This window comes from Bombyx mandarina, chromosome 18 (genome assembly GCF_030267445.1).
Source record: "Bombyx mandarina strain Sakado chromosome 18, ASM3026744v2".
In the NCBI taxonomy this organism is placed as follows: Eukaryota; Metazoa; Arthropoda; class Insecta; order Lepidoptera; family Bombycidae; genus Bombyx; species Bombyx mandarina.
Window position 1 is genome coordinate 668,108 of NC_143224.1, and position 21,120 is coordinate 689,227.

The following is a 21,120-nucleotide window of genomic DNA, read 5'->3' on the forward strand; positions in this document are numbered from 1 at the left end:
TATTTTATATTGTTTTATTTTCGTAATCCGTAGTAGAGGGCGAAGCTCTTACTGGTAGATGCTGTCACTTACCTATTTTTGACGTGAATTAATGTGCCTTGATATTAAAGATAGAACATTTGTCATTACAATGCTATTTAGACTAATACAATTTCTTAGATTAACAGATAAAACAGATCGATTATGATTCTTAGAATTGATAAATTAATTGACATATTCTTTTTCAAATTACGTTATTTAAACTCTTAAATTACTCTCAGATACGTCACATACCCTGGAACTTTATTAACATTTGAAAACAGTAAAATTTTACTTCAAGTACTCTCAGGGAATGTAGGTTTATTAAAATTTAAAGTCTTGGATTCGAGGTCATAAACTGAAATAAAAAAAATAATGGCTTTGCACAATTGAATACTGCTTTATACAGTGAAATTTCGATGTTTCGTTGTTTCTACGAACGGCTACACAAGGGGCTGAAGATTAGCCCTTTAAATTATTAAAGGGATTTGAATCCTCATAATTAATGCTGTTTATTATGTTTTGTTGATACGGCCGGAATAAGTCGGCACTTTATTCTTTGGCTTACGATAGAATTTTGTGTCTTCACAATTACTTTACAAAAGATTACTACATTTTATTTGTTGTCATAATACGCAGATATTAGCAGATTTGAGGGTTGCTCAAGTCTGCTGTTAAATATTTATACTGTACTGGTAATTCCGATGATAAAACTTTAGTCTCTAGTAAGTAAGTTGCAAACGAGTTTTATTGTTGATACTGTTGACCTTTATTCTTTGCTTAATAATTAAAACTATTATTTAAATGTTAAAATTCTAAGCAAGGTTTTAAGGCGCAGTCTGTAACCACTTTGCAGTCAGCTGTTTCGATAAACTATTATCTTATAAGGTAAAAAATATTAAGGCTAGTGTAGGTGTTACTAGTAAAAATAGAGAACGGCCAATACACAACATACGTAGTGTAAGGTCACCAAAGCTGTCGTTTCGTTACAAAACACAGAAAGTACATGCGAGAGTGTTACATATTATACGTTTTATTTATTTTATTGATTTAAATTGAATACTTGATATTGATTATCATCGATTTTTTTATCATTTAGTAATCCAAAGATTAATTGTTATTATTGTTGTTCGAAATCTAAGTCTTATCATCGGGACATCGTTCACAGTTCAGTCTTATGGAAGTTCAAATTTTATTTGATGCCTCTGATGTTTTCGCGACACGGAATGAGTTAAATAACGACCTGTGATTACAGTTACTCGTTCAGTTTATTTATTTATAGATCCTTAGATCACTTAAGAGGAAAAATTTCCGATGCTCAGAACGCTTCGCAGTCTTCTGCACGAATTATTCATATTAAATTTGTCATGATTTGACTCTAATCATTTTTATTGAGTTAATACTTTCAATTATTGGTTAGACTGTAGTTCGGACTACAGAGACGCCCTCTGAGACCCTCAGTATGTGAAAGAAGACGCACTAGTTATAAGATAAAATAATTGTAAAATAGCTGATGTAGGCAGCGGCTTGGCTCTGTCCCTGGCATTGCTGAAGTCCATGGGCGACGGTAACCACTCGCCATCAGGTGCGCCGTATGCTCTGCGCCGTCTGCCTACAAGGGCAATAAAAAAAAAAATGAAATTATTTTGCACATCGAATTAATTAGTTATTGTTGCCAATTGGCTGGTGGTGGGATAATAAACCCGCCAGTCACTATCTTACGAGGATCCGTTTTCATCACTTCAGGGTGTAGAATATTATTACTCATTATCATTACACTGTATAGCATTGACCTTGGTTAATAAAGCATAAATTGGACTACGTTTCAAGATTCTCTTTGTTCACGGCCAAGACTGTCTTCTAGAAGGAGTGATCTTTTCATATCTAAGCAGCAGTTCTTGATAAATCCAGTGCAGGTATGATAACTTGAATGATGGCCTGTTTTTTTTTTTGTTTTTTTTTTATTGCTCAGATGGGTGGACGAGCTCATGGCCCATCTAGTGTGAAGTGGTTACTGGAGCCTATATACATCTATAACGCAAATGCCGCCATCTAACTTGAGGTATAGTTCTAAGGTCTCAGTTTTTACGGTTTCAACGGCTGCCCTACCCTTCAAACCGAAACGCTTTACTGCTTCATCGCAGAAATAGGCAGGGTGGTGGAACCTAACCGTACGGACTCGCAAGACGCCCTAAAAGCAGTAAGTAACTGGTATGGTAGCCTTGACTTAGATGACACTGATATTCGATACATATTCTGAGCCTCGGGTCTTTAAGAACTAACAGTATCATCCATGAGCCCCAATTAGCTCTGTCAAACCATATTTGTTTCATTCCGAATTCTCTTTCAGCATTCTTCAGCATTGACGCCTTGTAACAATATAAGCTGATTTCGGAAGTTCACAAAACTATGTGGTCTTTGATAATAATATACATATTTTTATTTTAGTTATTTCTTCAAGACAGTTGTTATCGAAAATTGGTAACATTAAATAATATGCTAATGTAATAGAGTTTCTAATGGACTCTTTTGACTTTGTAATGAAAACTATATGCTATTTTCAATCCTTCTGAACTGTAGTTATTACGTAAGATATTGGAACAGAGTGTCGAAGAGGCGACGGCAGTGGTATAATATGAGTTTTGTCTCTGTCCATAATGGGTAGTAGAATATTAAATGTACATATTTTAAAGCAGACAGCGGTCCCAAGTTTGGTATGAACGCGCGGGCTATTTTTTCGATTTCTCATAAACTGACATATGTCGTAAATACAGGACGACTACGACGGTGTCGCGGTAAATTAAAACAGTCAATTTTATTTAATACAATTATTATAATTGTTGTTATTAGAAATAAAGTATTTTTTTGTCAAAGTTGAACATCACTACATACTTAAAAGATTCAAAAATATTATTACGTTTCCCAGTATTTTCTTGGAAATAGATCACTGACCTTGCCGAACCCCATAATATTTAAATGGGGAATGGGTGAGGCTGTAAATTAATCCGTGTGCTCACTTGCTAACGCAGCGTAAGCAGTTGCAAAATCCTCTACTTTTAATTACCCTTTAATCGAAGATAGATCAGATCACAGACCTTCTCGTGAGCTACGTGGCTCATGAGCTTCAATAATGAAATACCAAGGGAAGCAATGACAAACTATGCTGATCGCCTTCAAGCCGGAACGCGTGATGGATTGATCGATTTCCTCAAAATAGATAAGGTGGTGATACCAGACAGTTACCAACCAGCTTAGATTCACAATAAGTGACCTGTGCTTACGGTTGGAATCTGATTAACAGTAACCCGTAATTTTTTTAGAGAAAGCATTTTCCAAATTAGGTGATTACAAGTAATAGCATTTAGTACTACTAACACGTGCAAACACAAATATAGTTTAAGATATTTTTAATAAGGTAATTTTTATCTTAAACTTGTCTACAACGGAACATTCGTAAAATTTTCAGTTCTACTTATAAAGCTATAAAGTACAGTGAGACCAGATGAGCCCAGTTTGAAAAATGGACACTCCGAGATGTGAATACGAAAAATTTATCAATTTTCCGTTCGAATTTCTGACGTAAGTGGTGTCAGAATGTGCTGATCCCACGGACATCTTGTCCATGTTGTAGATTAAATTGGCTTGTAATCCCAACGCTAAAACTAAATTACATCTAGACTGTATGACGTCAACTCCATTCGTAGTGACCTAGGGCTATGAAATCTAGAATTTGCGTGATGCTTTAGCTAAAGATGTGTGTACCACAAACTAATGGGCTTTGAAATATCTGCGCCAACTATTTTAAATACGACAACATTCACTGACATTTTAATATTAAGATTCATTTTGTATTGGACAGTTTCACTTCTATTTATGAAGATGGAGAAAAACACTATCTAATATCACTTTTTTATTTATTGAAAACATCAAAAGTTGTCAATACTTAGAGCTATGAAAAAAAGAAGAGAAAATCGGTTAACAAATAGAAGAGAAACAATAATAAAACCTTTTGTTTTTACCTATTTATATAGATATATTTATATATATTTAAGTTATTAATCAGGTAAAGTATTTCTTAATTATACTTTTTACATCTTTAGTGCTGTAATGAGCTTTATTAGTTTATTACAAGTCTTGATCGTCATTTGTTTTCATAAGAGGAATCACTTGTGTTCATTTTCGTTTCCCTAATGGGCTAGTATGTTAATAAACTCTCATGATTATTAATTTAAAGACATTACTCTGAGCCACAGACCTAGATACATTTCAATAGGCCTATCCTAAATTTTAATATATTTCTTTCATGTTTGCATAACGGCAAAAAGATTTCACCAAAAAGTTGCTAAACTGCATATCATTGCGACCTTTGCATAGAGACTAACTGACGCGCGCAGGTTTGTCTGTTTTGGTATGGTTATTTTAGTGACAGAGTGGCTATCGTCTCTCCTGGAAGTCAACCGAAGCAGAATCAACTATTACTTCTCACTGCTATCATGACTATAGAGTCATGATAGATGACACTGTGAAATAGAGTACACTGAAATAGAATACACAATAGAAGACACCGTGAAAGGTAGATTTAAAGCTAAATGGATCTTGGCTCAATTGAGAAGGAATCGTAGGTCGTAAGTACTGCTTTTGCTGCAGAAGCTGAGGTCCTTGAAGGGGTATTTCTGAAACAAGGTCCTCATTGTTTGCTTTTATCTTTACTATCTTCAGTTTCCCTGATATCAGAACTAATGACCACTAGCCTTTCATTAGCATTAGCGAAGTTGTATGCCATTTGGAAATTCTAAATTATTTTCAGTATTCAGAACAAGTTTAATTTGCGTCAATTAAAACAAAAATATTTAGGACACAAACATCTAAAATGACACCCGAGTATTTTAATAGCTACTAGACTTGGTGCATTCAGAAAATGTTGAAAATGGGGCGCGCGTACTTATTTTGTGTGTAAACGTCTCACCATCAAATCTATTCCGTGAAGCATTTCTTAATTCCTGCTTGAAAGGTAGGATTAAATTTCCAATGCCTTTATGTCTTCAGGTAGACAGCGTCCCTTGGTGGCACTGGTGACCTCGTGCTCTCAGGTGAACTCTCTTCCCAGTTAATGCATTTAAAAACATTTTTTACTGACGCAGACAAATCGATACCTTCTTGTGGTATTGTATATTTGCGCCATCTATACTAATATTATAAAGAGGAAAGATTTGTTTGTTCGTTTGTCTTGAATAGGCTCCGAAACTTCTGAACCGATTTGAAAAATTCTTTCACTGTTTGGAAGCTACACTATTCCCAAGTGATATAGGCTATATATATGTAATCTTTTTTGAAAAAAATTAGGAATCCTTACTAAAACTCCATTAATGTAACCCAAGGTGTAATAAAATTACCTAAAATATTCTTTACATCGCGTGCCCTGCGAAAACTATTGATGATAGAATAAAATAAGGTACTACGACTTTGCAGAACACATTATTATTTACAAAAAGTGTCGCGACAGCATATTCTTAACTATTATAGTTATGCCGCAATAAGTGTTCTTTTATTTAAAAAAAAAACAACGTCAAATATCATTGAAATTTTTGTTAAAGACCCGAGCGGAGCCGGAGCGGGCCGCTACTATATAATATTTCGCAAATTTTCGAACGGAAAATCTAAGCAAAATTTTAATACGAGCGTGTCCATCAAAAAGCTTCCTCTCCGGCCTATCGGCGAATATCCGCGTCTGTTTCAAAAGTCTCATCAGAATCTGGTTTCATTGGTCAACGTGGTTTCGCAACAAGCGTTACAAAACAGATTGATTCTGTCTCAAATATTTCCTAAAAAAAAAAAAAAAACTAGTTCGTTCGTATATTAAATTTATAGAGAAATTTTATTGAATGTATTACATAGTCGTTATTAAAGAATATTCATGAAATTTAAGTAATAAATAAGGTAAAGCGGATTCATGCTCAGCCGGTTTTTCTTCTCTTTCGGTTGTGTTTGAAGTTGAGTGCGTGTGAAGAAGACAAAACGTGGTGTAACGCGGTATTCATAAATTCACCAAGCTTATTAACACGACCATCATTGACTTGGTTGACTTCACTTAGCATTAGGCCGAAGGAAATAAAACAATTTTAAGGAGACAGATCCTGTGCTATTCCAATAAAAATGGTAACTGAGCAATGATATATCGAGAATGGTGTTACTAGTTGCTTGTGAAATCGAATTATGAAACACCTTACTCAATTCCCATCGACGTAATAAAACGAATGACAATGAAAAACTATTAACTCATATAAAACTTTAATTAATTAGTTCTCACGGCTTAGTTCCAGCAAGTGAAGAACAAAGAAAAAAAAAATAGTTTTAGAACGAACGAGCTCCTTTGAAAAATTTACTCGCTTGCGGGATTCGATCACCGGCACCGTCACATCGCTTGATACGAGTCGGGCGTCCTATCCTTTAGGCCACGACGACTTCTTTAAAAAACTTGCGTGCTTATAGTTCTTGCACAAACCAAAACAAACAACACAGTCTTCGACAACCATTGCGTTTACGTTAAACCAAGTTACTCAACCAATATAAAGGAATAAAATGGCATATTAACGCAGTTATCATAACAGTTAATCGTGAACGTTGGATAGCGAAAACTCCAAAGCCCCTTACATGCAAATTGACTGGGTGACGGGGGGGAAGGGGGGCGGGGGAAGGGGGTGCCGAATTGTCGATTCAGTACAAATATTTACCATTGGCATTACGGTCTGCTTACGGCAAATACATTTTATTTTGTACATCGTGCTCTGCAATGGATTGGAGTACCTTGTTACATTAGCGTGGATGATCCTTCTTAAAATATACTAACTTTTAATGTTTTAATTTTTTAATCGCTTAGTTGGGTAGACAAGCTCACGGCCCATCTAGTGTTAAGTGTTTACCGGAGCCCATAGACATCTACAACGTAAATGCCGCCACCCACCTTGAGATATGAGTTCTAAGGTCTTAGCTTTTACGATTACAACAGCTGCCCACCCTTCAAACCGAAACGCATTACTGCTTCACGGCAGAAATAGGCAGGGTGGTGGTACCTGCCCGTGCAGACTCATAAGAGGTCCTACCACCAGTAATTATGCAAATTATAATTTTGCAGGTTTGATTTTATTACACGATGTTAGATCCTTCACCGGAAGTAAATCGTGATCATTTGTTAAGTACGTATTTCATTAGAAAAATTGGTACCCGCCTGTGGGATTCGAATACCGGCGCATCGCTACATACGAATGCACCGGACGTCTTATCCTGTAGGCCACGACGACTTCGAATGTTATGTCGTGTATCTAAAATAATTACGTTGTATATCTAGAACAAGGATGAATATGAAATTACTGTTAAATAATGCTCAATTTAGAAACTCTTTAAATTAAGTGCCTCCTCCTGATCCACTCCTGGTGCTTTTAAGCTCTTCAAGCACTGGTGAACGTTGTCGCCGAACTCGTTAGATTAAAAGTTCAACGTGCAACCTAACCCTCAGGCACAGACCACTGATTTTCTCGCCGGATCTTCTCGGTGGGTTACGATTCCGATCCGGTGGTAGATTCTGCGAAGCACTGCTCCTGCTAGGACCAGTGTTAGCAATTCTCTCAGGTTGAGCCCGTGAGCTCATCTACCAGTCAGCGCGTAGTTGGAATAGCCCCTTGGGCTACAAACGGCTAGGTAAGGAAAAAATAACATAATGACCTCATTGGAAAATTAAGTACTCGTTTTGTCTTATGTTTGTTTTGCAGCTAATGATTCTTAATCATAAAATTTTGATCTCATTTAAAAACTAAAATTTAGTTATATATATATATTTATGTACAATTTAGACAGTTAACTAAACGATGATTAGAGGTCCTTCGCGGTTGGAGATTTCAATTGATTTTTATATTTTAATGTACTGCCCCAGTTAATGCTATCCATGTTACCGCGAACCCAGTCTCGTAAGAAGGTACCGAGTTATTGTCGGTGACCCCACACAGACACGCTTACGCACACGAGCGCCACATGAATACATACACGCAATGATCGTTCGCACTAAGTTTATAAACGTTTTGGCTTTAAGCATTCTTCACGAGGCTTTTTTTGTATGTGATTATACAGAGCCAGGAAGCTTGCTGTGGTCCCCTGACAAATGTGCTTCCAGTTTGAATTACAGCTCATTAACATGTCTGCTTTGTGGCAGGGATAGATAGGGCGTCGTGACGACGCCTCTACCTTCAACACCCCAGTGCTAAGTAGTTCTTTCATGTTATTTAACCCAACGTTAAGGTAGCTTTACTGAGACCTTAGAACTTATATCTCAAGGTGTGTGGCGCATTTACGTTGTAGATGTCTATGGGTTCCAGTAACCACTTAACACCAGGTGGGCTGTGAGCTCGTCCACATACCTAGGCAATAAAAAAAAATGATTTCTGTCCAATTTCTGAAATAGTAAGAGACAAGTAGGTATTTTCAAAACGCAACATACTCTTTTTGAAGTTGGATAATCGTCGGACACAATATTTTATACCCTTAACAACTTGGGAATGTTATACTAAAATAATATACATGAAATGATTTTTGCCGGAACTCTCTCACTATAAAAGTAATCTGTCATCACACGCCCGTCTTTCTTGATAAATGCCTTATTTGTCATATCAGTATTGTAAATAAGTTTATTCAGTACTTGAAACTGTTAGTATCCCGTTATTTATGGTTTCACTTCTCATCAATTTACTGTTTCGCATTTTTAACTGGCATTAATGAAACTTTTAAATTCGAATTACAGTTTCGTAAAAATGTTGTCACGATATTTTCCTTTTGCTAAAATACTCGGACAAATTCACGGCATACCTAAACTTAATTTTTTGTTGAAATTCATAGATAATATCACAATCTGAATGCCGCCATTTCGAGATGCGAATTCGAAAACTAATTTATAATGAGTTTTGTTTTGTTATACACTCGTTCATTCTTTAAACAAGAACGGAACTGCTTTGCCGCATTCTTCTTCTTAGCCGTTACTGCATGCCTCATAACTGCGGATCGCGACCACACGTATGCAAGTATTCCACGAGGATCCGCTGTGAGGTGAACCGTTTGTTGGATGCTGCCTCTAACTATCCTCTTCATAGTGTCCGAACTTTTCGTTGCGGCTCGCTTCTCTCCCACTGGACCAAGACGATGATACTTCTGAAAAAGCTTAGCAAATAGTGCAGATCTATCTTGCCGCTTTGCCGCATAAACAAGTAATAAGCAAATAATAATAGTCTTTATTAGAAATTCTATTGGAACGAAGTTCCTTATGGAGGGGTACCCTAACCGGGAAAAAAGTCCGTAACGTAAGATTTTTATTAGTAATGCACACAGTGTACGACTTAACTTTGTAATAACGTACAAAAAATAACATATTTTTTTATCATTCATTGACCACGATCTCAGAGCGTTCGTTTGCGCAAAACACTAAAACTCTTAAGCGAACAACCGTAAATGAAGTGTACCACAATAAGTTCGCACGTTACCGAATGACCGTGGGTTGTTGCGAAACCTCCAGTTTTATTTTCTTTATACCTCGAATAGAACTTAAAATTGATATTTTTATAATAAGGAACTTCGTTTCTATCCGGTGTCCCACGACATCACACATTTAATTGTATTTAACACAATCACTCTCGCTTTTCACTTCTTTGGCAATAGCGGTCCATCGAAGGAGCACACGTGCGAATGCCCAAATAATAACCCTGTTTCAGGTTTAACTCATAAATAACGCGATAACTTTGACTCGTTGAATTATTCTCATTGTGCAAACTTGTATTGTAAATATGACGATATTGTTGATGCTGCTTACATTATAATCTTCGAGTCTTTGTAATTTATATAGACTTTGTTTGCTCAATCAATGAAAGGGTTGTAATCTCTGGCATTCAAGTTTCTACTATCAGTATATACGTGACAAACCAATGCAGACATGAAGAGCATGCCATGTAATTGCTCAGGATGGTACTTCGATAGTATTAAGATCACAGTCCTTTCTTACGTGGACATCTCAATAGCTACACACACTTTGGAAGTAGTCGTGGTGGTAAGGATTAGACCCTCAGTGTACTCGTGTCGAGTGATGTGGCTGTGCCGGTATTCAAATGCAGTAGGTAGGTTTTTTCCAATGAAATACGTATCTTTTTTTTTTTTTTTTTTTTTTTTTTTTTTTTTTTTTTTTTTTTTTTTTTTTTTTTTTTTTTTTTTTTCCCTTCCTATGCTGATAGCCTTGAGAGGCTATTTCAGCTTCACCCTAACGTAGTAGGTGAGCTCGCGGGGCTCAACCGGAGAGTTGCTAACACTGACCCTAGCAAGAGCAGTGCTTCGCAGAATCTACCACCGGATCGGAAACGCGACCCACTGAGAAGATCCGGCGAGAAACTCAGTGGGCTGTGTCTATGGGTTAGTTCGCTCGTCGAGCCCTTCGTCGCAAGCGACGGGTTCGACGAGGACGGTGACCGGTGCTTGTGGTGCCTAAAAACACCGTTAATGGATCAGGAGGATCCGTAATGACGTGCTTTGGGCGACGTCGACGGTTTACCATTCGGTCTACTGGGTCGGGTATGTAATTTCCAGCGGCTACGATGAGAGGGTTCTCATGTCGTGCCGCCTTCTCAAAATGGCGCAGCGATGCCGACTGTAGATACTTACTAAAAGAGTCGAGCTCCAGGTCGTCGTGGAGATCCACATTCCTAAGGAACCAAGGCGCTCCGACGGCTATCCTGCAGAATCGTGATTGAATAACCTGAAGGGATTTCAAGTGGGTGCGGGCTGCGTGAGCGAACACTACGCTTGCATACGTCATGACGGGGCGTATACAAGTTTTGTAGAGAGTTACCTTATTACGGAGGGACAGTTTGCTTCGACTACAAAGCATTGGATAGAGTCGTCCTAGAATAAACGCGGCGCGGTCGCGTACCGTTTTTATATGGGGACGGAATGTCATCCCTCTGTCGAGGGTGACGCCTAGATATTTGACCTTCGAGACCCACGGAATGGGCTGGCCAAAGAGAGTGATGGGACTAACGGCGGAGGTGTTTGCGCGCCTACTACGGAGTGGGATGCTCGAAGTGATGTTCGGAGGGCGACCCCTTTTGAAGAGCACCGCTGCGCTTTTCGTGGGGTTAATGTCTATTCGCCACTTCCGGAACCACTGTCCCATGGTGGCTACTGCGATCTGGAGTCGCCGATGAAGCAGCGACATCTTCCTACACGAGTAGTAGATAGCCGTGTCATCGGCGAAGAGCGCTAGATGGGTCTCCGGAGACCGGGGTATATCATTGATATACAAACTAAATAATAACGGGGAGAGCGCGGAGCCTTGCGGGACTCCGGCGGTCAGTTGACGGGGACGAGAACGAGTTCCCTCTACTCGATATCGAAACGAACGGTTCGACAAGAAGTCTCGTATGATGAGCACGAGTCTGTCTGGCACTCCCATGTTGTACAGTTTATAAATTAAACCGTTGTGCCAGACTTTGTCGAACGCCTTCGCGATGTCGAAGAAGAGGGCGCCGGTCGGGATTTGTTTATGCCTATTTAGTCCTATCAGAATGTGCTCCGTGAGGCGGTGCACTTGTTGTACGCACGAGTGTTTAGAGCGGAATCCGAACTGTTCGTCTATGAGAATTTTGTTCGCGGTAACAAAATCCCAGAGGCGTTTCCTAAGGAGCCGTTCGTAAATTTTTCCTATCGTCGAGAGGAGACTAATCGGACGGTAACTGGAAGTTTCGTTTGTCGGTTTGCCCGGCTTATGTATACCGATAACGTCCGCTTCTTTCCACACCGCGGGAAAGATGCAGTGCGTCATAGCGGCATTTAAAATTGTAGCCAACATTGCTATCAGTTGGACTGGCAAGAGTTTTAGCGCGCGGTTGTGGATGCCGTCGGAGCCGGGTGCCTTCCTAGGTTGGAGGTTGTGGATCGCGTCTCTAACTTCGTCAGTGGTAATGGGGGGTAACGCGTCCGAGGGCGGCAGGGAAGCTCTGCGCTCGACCTCCCTGTCGACTAACTCGGTGTGTTCGGGGTCCGCGTGTTGAGTGCTGGTGGTGCACTGCTCTTGCAGTGCATCGGCCAGCAGCTCCGCCTTGTCATCGTCATCGAATGCCGGTGGTTGGCCTGAAGGGCGTACGAGGGGAGGCATAGTAGCGGTAGTTTCGGATTTGAGAGTCCTAGCTAGTCGCCAGTATGCTTGGTGGGAGGGCGCGAGTTGTTCTAAATAACTATGCGAATTATCGTTACGCGCGTCGCTTAAGCGGGAGTGGACTTCGCGTTGTAGACGACGCATCCGAATCCGGTTTGAATGCGTGGGAAGACGATCGTAGGCCCGGATTGCCGCGTTCCTAACTCTTAAGAGATTCCTAAGATCGGGGGACAGTCTGATGCGGTGGAAGCTGTCCTCCACATCGACTTCTTTTGAAGATCTAATGATCGCGGAAGAGATGTGATCGGTAATGATGTTTATGGATTCGACGGTGTCCTCGGGGGATGGATTCGAATCCGGGCCGCAAGGGAGGATTGGCGGAGCGGCGTCGGCTAGGCACGTGCCCAGCTTATTCCAATCCACCATGGTCCTCGTAACAGTGACTGGGTTGTGAGGGCGACCGAGCTGCATAACGACAGGTCGGTGGTCTGAGTCGAGCTCTGACATTGCTTCGATGGAACGTAAGCGCAGAGTTACGTTCCTAAGCAATGCCAGGTCTATAGTGCTCGGACGGAGCGCGATGTTATACGGATAACATGTTGGAGTTGGGGGACCGACTATTTCAAAGGTGAGGTCGTCTATAAACGCGTCGAGACGCCTACCGTTGACGTTTGTACGATGGCAGTTCCACCTAGTGTGGTGGCAATTTAGATCGCCTGCCAGGATGACAGAGTCTCCCATGCCGAACAGTGACTCGATGTCACTGCTCAGAAGGGGCTTGTCCGGGGGGAGATAAACGGATGCGATGACGATCGGCTGGTGTCCCGTCAGCGAGATACGGCACACTGACGCCTCGATATGTAAGAGCGAGGGAGTATCGAGAGGGACAACGTGCAGGGCCCGTCTATAGTAAATGGCAGTCCCGCCTTTGGAGGCGGTGAGTCTGTCATTCCTAACCATGACGTAGTTCGCGACTTTCGGGTCGCGACGCGAGGGCTTCAGACAGGTTTCCTGCACTAATAGAATATCTACAAGATTATCGCGGAGGAATTCAAAAATTTGATCGCGTTGCCGCGCGAGTCCGTTAGCATTATAGAATGCTAACGTAAGGGAATACGGTTTTTCTCTACCTTTTTGCGCCATTGATTATCGGTAAAGATTTTATAACGTACGCGACACGGACTCGTAGACGTCCATGTGATCGAAAGCGGCCGCGAGCCGCTGTTCGGGGGTTACCGACCTACGTATCGCGTCTGCGAACGATCGCAGACGGTCGAAGTTGACTGCGGTGACGAAGTCACGCACGAGCGCGAAGTCGTTGACGGCAGAGGGTTGCGGGGGACGGAACGCGGGCGCGGGGCGAGGTGCGAGCAGGGGCTGGGGCGCGGGGCGTGTCACGAGCGGGGGCGGGGGTGCGGTTTCCGTTCCCGCCTTCGTATACGGCAGCGGTTTTTTCCACGCCGACACCGTGGGAACTGCAGCCGGCACGAAGGCGGGTTTCGGCACTGAAGGCGCCGAAGTCTTTGGGCCGACGGTTCGGGGGGCTGGGTGGGTCGGACGTTTTCGCGGAGCCCTAGGACATCCACGGTAGTTCGCGGGGTGCCCTTGCTTAAGGCATAGGACACAGCTTGGAGGTTCGGTCGCGGTTTCCCTAACACGCGAGCAATCTAGTGTGGCGTGGTCGCCGAGGCACTTTACGCAGCGGGGGCGCGCGTGGCAATTACGAGCCGAGTGGCCGTAAAGCTGACATCTGTAGCACTGCCCGGGAGTGCCACGTTTATGGGGGGCTTCGATGGAGACCCCGGATAGGCCGCAGACTGTCGAGAGGCATGAGATCTTTTTCTTGGCCTCCGGGGTTGGCTCCAACGCGACGAGTATCATGTTGTAGGGCTGCTTGCCCCGCCCGCTGTGCATCCGATGCACACTAACTATAGGGAGTGCCTGAGCGATCAGGTCCTCCTTAACGTAGTCTATGTCTAGCTCTTTCGGTACTCCGCGTATTACTACACGGAGCTCGCGGTCCTCCTGAAGAGCATAGGTGTGGAAACCTATGTTCTCCTTTCGGAGGTATGCTGAGAGGGCCCTATGGTCGCCCGGCGTTGCGACCTTGATCTGAATCCCATGCGCGACGTTACGCGCATGGGTGTAGTTGATTTTATTTGCCTGAAGGGCCTGGGAAACGCGGTTCCACGCAGTTTTTTCCTGGAGAATCAGCGGGGGCGGGGCAGCTGCTTTAGGGGCGGGCGCGGGCTTGGGACGCGGCGGCGGGGTTACGCGGCGAGCGGAGTCCGACTCCGGTGTCACGACTACCTGCGGGCGGGAGGCGGTCGCGGATTTTGTCTGCTTCGTCGTGGAGCTCCGGGACTCCACGGCGCGAGTACGCTTTTTACCGCGCGTTACGGTTTGGAACCCATCCGAAGTTCCAGGCTGAGGGCTTGACGCGGATTCGAAATCCATCTCCGATTCGGTATCGGAGCCTGAACTCGAAACGATCGAGGTCGCGACGGACGAGACGCGCGATGACGTAGTCGACGCGGGCGCGGGGGTGGGGGTAGCGCTAGGCGCTTCATGAGTCGCATCGTCGGAACGTGCGCTCGAACTTAACGCGGCGGCGGGGGGCGCGCGGCGTGCCTCCGAGGCACGTTTGAAATACGCGGCGACGGACGCGGGGGGGGAGGGATTGCCACGGGCGGCCCTATACTCTAAGTACTCGGCCCTAATTGACGGGTACCTATCCCGGAGGAACCCGACAATATCCCTAACATCTTCTTGCTCCATTTCTTCGGTCTTCTTGCCCGGGGGGGGCGGCCCCGGGACTTTTGTTGAACTCGCCGAAAGGCGAGGCCCCGGATAGGATTTGTAACCCCCCTGTGCTGCAGGACAGCAAGGAGCAGGGGGGGGGAATGCCTATGCCGTGAAAACGGCAATCGGCGGGGAAAAGGAAAGGAACCCGCTCGGGCTGTATAGTGCTACAGCAGGCAGAATCGCGAGCGGGGGTCTAGTCTTGAAAAAGACTGTTGTTTTGGGAAGGGTTAGGAAATCGCTAGCCTGTGAGTGCCACAGGAAGCCTGAACGTAGCGATTGGTTTTGCCTTGAAAAAGGCAGTTGGTAAGGGTGGGTTCGCGGTTACAAAACTTTAGCGCACAAAAATGGACTCCGAGACGCAAATCGCAAGCGACCAACGGATCGGCACGTCCGCACTACCGAATTGTACGCACGATGTATTCACGGTCACTACACTGTCGAGCACAACTGTGAGTTCAGAGACGCAGCTCGCAAGCGGGCCACGGATCGGAAAGCACGTCCGCGCACGACCGAGTCGTGAGCGAGAATGTACGTATCTAACACATATGAAGAACCTTATATCTTAAGATGGGTGGGTGCATTCACGTGGTGCTGAGTTCCGGTAATCACTTAACACCAGGTGGAAACTAGGAGCTCATTATTCCATCTTTTTTTTTTTTATTGCTTATATGTGTGGACGAGCTCACAGCCCACCTGGTGTTAAGTGGTTACTGGAGCCCATAGACATGTACAACGTAAATGCGCCACACACCTTGAGATATAGTTCTAAGGTCTCAGTATAGTCACAACGGCTGCCCCACCCTTCAAACCGAAACGCATTACTGCTTCACGGCAGAAATAGGCGGGGCGGTGGTACCTACCCGTGCGGACTCACAAGAGGTCCTACCACCAGTTAAAAGCATGTAAGTAAAGCATAAAAACATTTATTACCTCATTGGCCTGATCGTATAATACGAATTGTATTTGGCACCGAGCTGGAGTCGGATCTTTAGTGAAGGTACTTGTCATTCGGAGCGTAGTTGTACTGATAAATTTATTAAGGGAATAAAAACAGCGTGTTTTGGTCTTGTCACGTTTCTGTGTTATCGGTGTAAACAGGATAAAATTCCAAACTAGGACGGTGGCACTACAGAAATACAAACATCTAAGTCGATTGCAATCGTTGTCAGAGGTTTTCGGGCTCTTGTTCTTATCGCGTATGTATTCTTTTTTTCTTTTTCTTGGGTGGGTGGGCGAGCTCTCGGCCCACCTGGTGTTAAGTGGTTACCGGAGCCCATAGACGCCTACTAAGTTCTAAGATCTCAATTTTTACAGTACAACGGCTGCCTTACCCTTCCAATAGGCCTTCCTAGAAATAGGCAGGGTGGTGGTACCTACCCGTGACGACTCACAAGAGGTCCTACCACCAGTAAACCGCTATTGTTCTTATCTCGGATATATTCTACAACCGCAACATAGGTCCTAACTACGGCCATTTAATATGAAATGTTGTTGTCGTTACTTCATTGAAGGTAGGCTATTTAAGCCCGCACAAGTAGATACTACCGTTAGGTACATGACTAAGTGCTTTCTGGTAAAAATAGACAAGTGGACAGTACTCACGTACTTTTTAAAAATGATATCCGCATTAAATTAAAAGGTACTCGTTTACATAAATTTATTCTGGAACACGTCATCAAGAATTTCTATCGTAATAATTATGCTGGACATATCCTACACATACTTAATTGCCATAAACATTTAACCCTTACGAAATATTGTAGTGAACAGTATAGAGAGAAACAGTAACTTTCGATGAATATTAATTTTGAGAACCGGCGCCGCAAAAATTTAATGCACTGTGGAAACAGTGAAAGGGACTAATCTCTTCTAGACTTCATAATCTATAGCTTAATAGTATCGCACAAAGATCGCTGAAAGCTCATCTCACATGTGGAAGTGGATCCAGATAACAGGAATATTTTTTAATGGTGGTAGGACCTCTTGTGAGTCCGCGCGGTTAGGTACCACCACCCTGCCTATTTCTGCCGTGCAGCTGTAATGCATTTCGGTTTGAAGGGTGAGGCAGCCGTTGTAACTGTACTTGAGGCTTTAGAACTTATATCTCAAGGTGGGTGGTGCATTTACGTTGTAGATATGTATAGGTTACTGAACCTTAACCACTGGACTGGACCACTGGACCACTTAACACCAGGTGGGCTGTGAGCTCGTCAACTCATCTAAACGATAAAAATAAAAATGTTTATCGGTGATTAGTGGTTCTAACCACCAGAAAACCAGCCTACTGGTTTTACTGGTGGTAGGGACGGATTGTGGACGCTTGCATAGTTAAGTGCCATCATGACCATTCTTGCTCTAGGCAAAAACAGTCTTTCTTAAAACAAAGCTAATAAATATATTCACAGTACCGTTTCAATATTCATCGCTCGTAAATACAGAGCATATTATACTGTGTTTTTTTTTTTTTAAATTAACAACATGTCGCCCAGACTATTCTTATCACCTCCTAACTCATAATACAGTGGAGTTTTTCTGACCATGCAAATCCGAAATATTAAAAAATTAAAATTTGGTGTCAGAACAAATTTTATTTCCATGTCAACTTAGCATACTGTTCCATTGTGATATATTACTTTATTAATCTCACTGCAATTTCATGTCTGTTGTAGCGAATTCCCTTTAATAACTCCATCATTAAAGTCAGCAAGGGGTTCCTGACTTGCCATCGGTGTGTTACGAAAGGGCTAGAAAGTTACATTTATTCGAGGATACGTTTGATGTAAAGTGATACTTTAGACCTTTTACAAGAGAACACGAGACAGTTTTACTTAGTACTAAGCGATTTCCAGGGCATGTGAGTACCACGATTAAAATCCAGTCATATTTAAAAATATTAAATAAAATCTTTTAAAAAGAACGCATTAAGATCAGTTGAATGATAATCGGAATATAACGAAGTGGAAATTCTTTGAGGGTTACGGAGAGATAGCAATGTTTTTTTTGTAATGGAAGTCAATACACCGAAATGTGTTTCTGGAAATTACCTTACCATTGGGACTAAAACAAGATAATTTACATTTTAATAGTTATTCGTTTTACAAATCTTGAAGTCGTCGTGGCCTAAAGGATAAGACGTCCGGTGCATTCGTATCTAGCGATGCACCGGTGTTCGAATCCATCGGTACCAATTTTTCTAATGAAATACGTACTTAACAAATGTTCACGATTGACTTCCACAGTGAGGGAATAACATCGTGTAAAAAAAATCAAACCCGCAAAATTATAATTTGCGTCATTACTGGTGGTAGGTGGGCTGTGAGCTTGTGCATACATCTAGGAAAAAAAAAAAAAATCACACACACGCATGTCTCACGAAAGAAATCAATACTACAGACGTTTACCTCTGAAAATGAATGACACATGAAAATTCGATTTCTTTATTTCGTAAATATAAGGGACATTAGTGCTACGAATGAACTTGACTCATACATTCTTTCATATATCAAGTAAATTGAACTGAAAAAAAAACGTTATTAGGTTTTTGGGTGAAGCATGCTCTACACTCGCTCTGATCGGTAGGAAGAATGCGACAGCTGTGCTTATAGCGTCCTCTCTCCTACCAGATGGCAGAACAGGAAGGCCTGTCATCAGCCTTTTTTTTTTTTTTTTCGGGTAGAGGGCCGAACCTCCTACGAGGTCCCCGCGCAAAAGGGGCGCGCGGGGTATGTGAGACTCAACGATCTGCATGGTGTTGTGAGCAGACCGCGGGCCCAAGGATTTTAGGACCCACCCACTAAACGACTCCCCTGCACTCTTACACCCGACGTTCGATCCCCTCCGAGGTCAGAACCCGGATGAGGTAGGGGGGGCTACCGCTGTCAACACTACAACCAGACGGCGCGGCTCACCCCAAGGACGCCCAGCCGACGGAGCCTTCGAGGCGAATCGAAGGCTCTGAAACGTCGGCCGTCTCGGTACGGCAGCCCGTCGGGCCGCCCAAACGGTGCCGCTGGTGTCCCGGAATACCCCGCTGGACCAGAACCAGCCTGCCGGGTCGGGACGCGATACACCGTCGACCGGTCGCTCTATTCACTCCACGGCAGCGCGCTAGAGTGCTGGTAGCGCGCCGCGCAGCCTCACCCCCTCAGGTCGCCCCTTGACCTTCACCGGGGGGAAGCCGCCACCTACAGGGGCCGGGACGTACGGGCGTATTCCCGCCTCCGGCCCCCGGCTCGACGGCGACGGATCGGTGCGGAAAGGGAAGAGCTCTCCCTCTCTCGCTCCGCCGCCTCCTTCTGCGATATGGTGGACTCGCAGAAGTCGAGCATCGCCTTCCAGGACACGTCGCTGCCGAGCATCGTAGCCACGACGCGCGGCTGCGAGAGGTCCTCTCCAATGACCGCGACGAGGGCGGCGCGTTGCTCGTCAAATCCAGAGCAACGCGCCAATGTGTGTTCCGCTGTGTCTTCCTCGTCGCGGTCCGCGCAGTGGTGGCACTGCGCCGTCGGTTCCCTTCCGGCTATCTTAAAGAGGTACCGGCCGAAACAACCATGGCCGGTAAGCATCTGCGTTAGCCGGAAGGTGAGGCATCCGCGGTCGCGGCCCACCCAGTCCGCGAGAACCGGGCGGACCGCCTCGACGGTTCGGAGGCCGGCCGACGGGTCCGCCAAGCGGCGAGACCATGCCTCCAGCACGGACCGCCGAGAATGGAGCCTCCGCGCTCGAACTATACCTTCGCCGGGGCGCCCTTCCCCCCTAGAGCGGAGGTCGCTACGCCACCTGTAATCGGCAGCGAGCGCCTCCGCTTCCAGGTCCCAGGGTGGCGCCCCGGCGAGCAAGCACGCCGCCTCGAAGGAGACGGTGCGGTATCCTTGGATCGCCCTGACCGCGATCGCGCCCTGCGGATGTCGCAGCGCCGCGACGTTCTTGCGGGTCAGGGCGTGGCACCATACGGGAGCGCCGTATAGTGCCATCGACCGCACCACCCCAATGTAGAGGCGGCGCGCCACCTGATCGGGACGCCTGTCATCAGCCTTCTAATCGGTTTTTAATGGCGGAGGGTCGAGGTCTACGCCTTGAAACGGTACGCTCCTAAGAATTCTTATGTCTCATCAGGACCTGCCTGCCGCGTTAGCATATGGGACAACGATTCGGTGAACGCAATTTAAGGTAGCTCTTTTTTATTTATTTATTGCTTAGATGGGTGGACGAGCTCACGCCCACCTGGTGTTGAGTGGTCACTGGAGCCCATAGACATCTACAATGTAAATGAGCCATCCACCTTGAGATATAAGTTCTAAGGTATCAAGTATAGTTACAACGGCTGCCCCACCCTTCAAACTGAAACGCATTACTGCTTCACGGCAGAAATAGGCGGGGCGGTAGTACCTACCCGCGCGGACTCACAAGAGGTCCTACCACGAAGTAAAAGCTCTGTATTATATTACTCTTTTTTTTTCGTTCCATTGTTCTTATTGTCTATTTTCTGCCGTTATCTTTTTAAAAGGCAACAAACGGTTATTTTTTTCTTGTAAAGATAGCTTCCATTTAGTAACATCCAAAACACTCAAAATAGACCTAAATGTTAGGCTTGAAGTCTTCGCTGATGAAAGGGAAGTACCACGGTCTGTGAGTAGAGATATACTATTATATTATATGTCGGAGAAACCACAATTATTAACACCTTCGTCAGACATCTTAGGCGCGAATAGGGTGATCGAGCTAAGAGAAATATTGAATACACCAATCACGTTAGTTGTTTTAGAACAATTTAGAAATCTTCTCTTGACGTTAGTAAACGAAAACGAATGATAGTTCTTAGGACGGAAGCACCAATCTTCAAGAAGGCTGTTTGGTAAGTGTGTTGGCGTCTACGCGCCTCCATCGGCTGGGATCTGTCGTAGCACGAAGTTAGCCGAGTTCCGACGATACCGCAATCGTGCTGCCATCTCTCGGGAATCGTGCTGCGTTTCGATTAGCTACCAAACTAATGACAGTCTCCAACATATAAATATTTTACGGTAGGCAGCGGCTTGGCTCTGCCCCTGGCATTGCTGAAGTCCATGGGCGACGGTAACTACTCACCATCAAGTGGGCGGTATGCTTGTCTGCCTACAAGG